We start from the raw sequence: 6,000 nt of genomic DNA on the forward strand, positions 1-6,000 counted from the left end.
TATTTCAAAAATATCAATATAAAAGCTTATATGAGTAATAAAAACACTTGTTATTAATAAAGACTGTGTTAGAGAAATACATAAAGTGAACCTAATTTTGATAAGCACAATTATTATTTCAAAAAATCAAAATTCTTTTGCAAATCAAACATATGTGATTTTATTAAGAAAAATATTAATATTTAATGTTTCACTATGTTCTTGCCTTATTTTCTGTTGATGGCTGTTGATCGCTGGATTAGCATTTCTTGGATCTTTCGCCCTGTCTTTCCATAAAAGAAAAGGAATAAATTAGAATATGATCGTCATAAAAACAGTTAAAAATCAACAAAATCAAAACTGTTTCTTATATTTTATAATTTTTGTTAAAAACAATTTTTTTACTTAAATGAAATTAATTTTGGTTTAAATGAAGGAGAAAGATCATGTATTAAAATTATAGCAAATATTTTTATTTTTAGTAACTGACAATAAGTTGAATGTTTAACAACTATCTTTTTTATACTCAATGCATATTGCATTTTAGCATAAACTACTGATGATTTTGATTAAAAATAATTATCATTGGAAAAGACTATAAAATTTAGTTGGGAATTGTAGTGGAAAATTTAGAGGGCAGGTCTAAATCTAAAGTAAATAATTAGACTTGAAATTTTAACTTATTATGCATCGTTTTTTGAAGTTTGATAAAATATGTGAACTACTAAATATTTAATAATATTATAATAAAATTATGAAATAATAATAAGTTAAATATTTTTCTAACATAATGAAGTTGTTTTTAAAGTGAAAAATTTTTTTGATTCTAATTTAGAAAAAGAATAAGATATGTATGAAGAAAATAAGACATGGGAGCCAATTAGAATTAAATTAAATAGATAAATTCTAAATAAAGCTTTTGTTATTCAGGGCTCCCACTAAATTTTAGAAATAAAATTTCCTGAATTTTTGAGGAAAGTTTCCAACAATTTCTGGATTATATATTTAATCTACACAGTTATCATCGTAAATTAAATTTTAATTAAACAATTAGTTAAAGTTACTTTATTGTAGAAAATATGTCAAGTATAAGTTTCTTAAAAACAAAATTTTTAAAGGTGAAGGCTGAACAGGTATATTTTAGAATTAACAACTATATAGAAACAGATAAAAACTCGAAATAGTAAATTAAAATAGAAAAAGAATAAGATATGTATGAAAACCATGAAATAATAGTCTAATTTCAATTCAAAAAAATTGAACCTTAATTTTAAAGTAAATTAATTTTATAACAAATTTAATTTTACAACATAATAATAGTTTTATAACAAATTCATTTTATAACAAATTTAATTGTAAAATTAAACTTAGTATAAAGATTTGAAATGTTCTTATACCTTTACAGCAATTCATTAAATGCGAAAAAAAAAGATAAAAATTAGAAATAAGGTCCTTCTATTTAATATGTCATTTTGTTATTCATTTATTTAGTAAACGAAATATATTATATTGAGTATCAAAACAAATAAATTATTTATAAATATTTGTTTTATTTATTTATTTTTTGGTGGTTTAAAAATTATTTAAAATTACTTCTCATATCTAATCAAAAGTATTTTTTGAAACAATAATTGACACCCACGGTTTAGATTATTCAAATAATGTTTTTTTACAGTCCTTCAAAAAAAAAAATGGCTACTGAAATTAAGCAAATTATTAAATTAAGCAATGCTTCTGAAAAATGAAAGAAACATTTGTTATTAATGACTAAGAAATTATAAATTCTTCTTTTATTAGATAGAGTTAATTGAACTTTTATTTATGAAAAAAATCTTCTAATTCATTTTAAAACTAAACTAGCAGCTTACAGGAGAGCATAAAATGAAATAGCCCACTAAAAAATTATTGTTATAAAATATAATTTCTAAAAACTTAACAAATACAATTAAAGCGAATAAAACTAATTATAAAAAGCTATGTAATTAATAAAATAAATGCATGAGCTGAAGAGAAAAAACATTTTACTTACTTGCTCTTTTAAAGTGTTTAGTTCTCTTTTTTTGCAAAGAAGTAAGTAGACCCCTTTGGGACTAGGGACTAAGCAAAGATTCATTTGGCGAGAAAGTTTTTAAAAAAGGAGTATTTATCTCCTTTTCTTAAAAAACTTTCTCGCCAAAAGAATCTTTACAATCAAGGACCACCTACTGGGCAGATTTTCCGTACTTGAAAAGAATATTTCTTAGAATTGGGGGTAGGGGACAAAATGTACTTCCTTCCCGTCTCTCTCCCACATTTGTTTTTACTTCAAGGACTTCAAACATACTTATCTGGTGATTTCAAACAGTAATCAATATCTATTTTGAATTATTAAAAACTATTTCTGGTCCTCATAATAAAAAACTAATATGCACTAAACCTTTTATTAACTATTAGCGATAAGCAAGCTTACTAAATTAAAAAATTATTGAAATCAAAATTCATTTCAGTACTTTTCGTAAGCAAATTTTTTATGCATATAAACTGGGAAATAATGCTTACATATATGTTTTGATTTGCGGAGCAGTAAATTACAATATCGTTTCTTTATAATGAACAGTAAAGCTGCTATAATTAGACACATTTAAGTAAATAAACCATTTTTTTGGTTTTCATCAGCTTTTCAACAGCTTTAGTATATAAAAAAACACGTTCTCCTTTTATGAAATATTTTTTATAAATAATTAAGTATCTTTAATTGGGCAAGTTTATTTACATTAGCAAACTGGCTGTGCAAAATATAATATTAGTATTACAAAATCATAAATTAATGAAAAATATATATATATTCGTCTAAAAGTCTTTATAAATTACTTCCCTCGTTAAAAAAAATATTATGTTTTTTTATTAATGAATGCATGAAGACTGTGCTATTTTATATCATTCACTTACATTACTAAATAATAATTATATTTTTGGTTGAAAGCTAATTATCACAAAGATTTAAAATCCTAAATAGCCAACTGCAACAAATTCATTGCCTTGGATACTTAAACAAGAATTTGAAGTTACTTTACTTTTCCACTAAATACTTACTTCTTTTAACTATCTTCATAAGGATAATGATGTTCTTTTAACTTTCTTACAGATGATATTCTATTTAGCTATGCAGATTTATACTTTCTATGGTGTTAAAATTCACGATTTTTCAATTCTTTAACTTAAAAATTGTAACTTTAACTTTAAAACTTTATTTTATTTACGTTTAAGCAACAACATTGATTTTAAAAATCCATTATTAGTTTTCACACAGTTTTAAAACATGCATAGAATATTTTTGAAGTAACATCAGTTTTCATTTTGTTATTATTCGCATAACTATAACTTGTAAAAAAAGTTATTTTTTCTTTATCATTTGAAACTTTAAATATTTTATTAGATGCATAGTTAAAAATTATCTGTCTATTTTTTGTTTAAAAATAATTCCACTTTTACAAAAATAAGAAATGAAAACTAGCAGGCTTTACCCTTTTCTTACTCCGCTCACCAACTCCCGTATTTGCTTATCATTCATTCATCATTGATTTTTTTCTTTATATATAAGCCTTAAGCTGCAATATTTTTCACAAAACACATAACATTTTATTTTCAAAATATACAAGTATTGTAGCTTTATGTAAGAACATTTTGTTAAGCATAATGAAATAGAGGATTTAATAAATTCGAAAAATAATTATCTCTACTTGAAAAAAAAACTGACTTAAGGAATAGAGATTGTGTTATTCAATTGAAAAAAATAATGAGAAGTAATTTTAATTGTTAACAAGACTTATCAAAGTTTAAATAGGGAATGGTTTTAACGTGATTTATTAAGTTTATTGCTTTTAAAAATGTCAATATAAATATTAAGAGTGTTATTAGGAAACATACAAATCTCTCTCTCGCTGTCTTTCGCTACTTTTGATTGACAACAAATTGAGCGCAAGCTTATAAAAAAAAATTTTTTTGACAATTGATAAATAGTCAATATTTAAAGCAAAAAAAAAAAAAACTTAAATAAAGATATAACGAATGAGTATTTAAATTTGCAATTGCTTTCGAATATATTGGAATTTCAAAACAAAATTCTTGTTAAGTTTACACATAAATCCACTATTTCAGCAAATTAAATTTTAACCAAGTTACCTTTCAGCTAACTACGCGAAGAAAAAGTTTTGCTTAAATTACCGCATTCTATAATAATAATTTTTTTTCAAAACAAAACCATAACTCTGTTAATAAAACCAAGTATTTAAACCATTTATTTGGTAATTTTTCTGTTAAAATGATAGCAGTTTACCGGATACTCTAGCTTTCAAAATTATAGCTCTTATAACCTCACATTTTGGTAAAAAAATATAAAACTGAATAATAAATTTTTCTGAACAAATGGTTTTTATACAGTGCTCCAAACTATCATGGTAAAATTACGAAATTTTACCATGTTTATCGCATTTCAACTCATATTATAAAATCTAAATTTTTTGTTATTTTTACCGAAAACATTACTAAACCACTTCATTAAAAAATACTGGGCTTTTTGGTGTTCCCCTACAGCCAGAAATAAAGTAAGGCTTACAATATTTTGGTAGTTTTGATTAAATTTTCTTTTCTAGCAAACATATCAACCAATCGTAGTATTTTTTATTAACAATTAATAATTTTCAAGTTAATTATCGAAATCTAAATTTTCTCTACAACTCATCATAATTTCAAATAATAAATCTTATCGTTTTTGCACAGTAAAACAAAATTAATATAACGTGAAAAGAAAAAGAAGAAGAAAAAAAGGTGCGTAAAAGGCAAGAATAAAGTTGCAATTAATTTTCGAACAAATTTGAATACCGGTATTAAGTTCATGAACAAAATTAGCCTTTACAGCGCGTAAAATTTCAAATTAGTATTTGCATTTCTGTGCTCTGCAGAGTACAGTATTTTTTTATACCAGATTTTGCAGATAACAATTTCCAAACTAATAATAGAAAAGTCATTTTTCTATTTAATCGCGCTCCCTGTTCATTTTTTTTAATTATCCTTTGTAATTTTATTTTATAACTGTCGTTGAACAGCTGACCCAAATTTGAGCTTATAACTATCAATGTTCAACTTTGTATCCTTGTAATTTTGAATCTAATTCAAAAAATAAGAGAACTCCTGTACAAAAGTACAGGGAGCGAATTGCCTTCATGAAGAACTTCTTCATGGAACTGCACCGCATTTCCATGGCATGGTGAGGAAAACCCCGAAAACCTTCCGCTGTTATCAAGACGATGATGGGACTCTAATCCACGATGCGTCTATCCCTTGGGATATTTTATGTCAGCCAGGTACGAAATTTGTATCAACCAGCAATTCAAATCCTCGAACCTCATTAGTAGGCTAGCGTTCTTTCCCCTAAGCCACCACCGCTTATCCTTCGTAATATGAAGCTTTTAAATCTTACACTTTTTGTGCAGCAAAGCAAAATGTAAAGTTAAAATAAACACCCAAAAATAGCGGAGGGGATCTTCGCTTAGGGCTTTTTTATTTAGAGGGAAACGTATATAGTAAATATTTCTTTCCGGATTCGGCTCAATAATTTAGTAGTTTTCCTCCCGCTGCTTATGAATTTTTTCATATGATTAATTTAATAAAAAATACAATATATTAATAATTTTTTTTCGGAATATTTTTCGAATTAAAAAGATGAAATCCAGTTTAGATGAAATCCAGTTTAGAAGTATCTGAGTTACCTCCTCAAAGTAAATATACTAAAAAATAGACATTTAAATGCATGAATTATAAAAGATCCAACATTTTACACATTTATGTCTAGATGGAATATTTAAATTATACTAATTTTTGAAGTTGCGAAATAAGAAGACTTAACATTTTTATTACCATTAATTTTCTTCCTTTTTTTAATAATTTTATTAACAGTGTCTACCTTCTGCCTGAAAAAAAGTTATTAAGAATTTCTTTACTTAGTAAAAAAAATTCTAACAAGAAATTTTAAAATAATCCTAC

Source organism: Parasteatoda tepidariorum, chromosome 6 (genome assembly GCF_982258835.1).
Source record: "Parasteatoda tepidariorum strain Cologne lab strain chromosome 6, Ptep-v5.0, whole genome shotgun sequence".
In the NCBI taxonomy this organism is placed as follows: domain Eukaryota; kingdom Metazoa; phylum Arthropoda; class Arachnida; order Araneae; family Theridiidae; genus Parasteatoda; species Parasteatoda tepidariorum.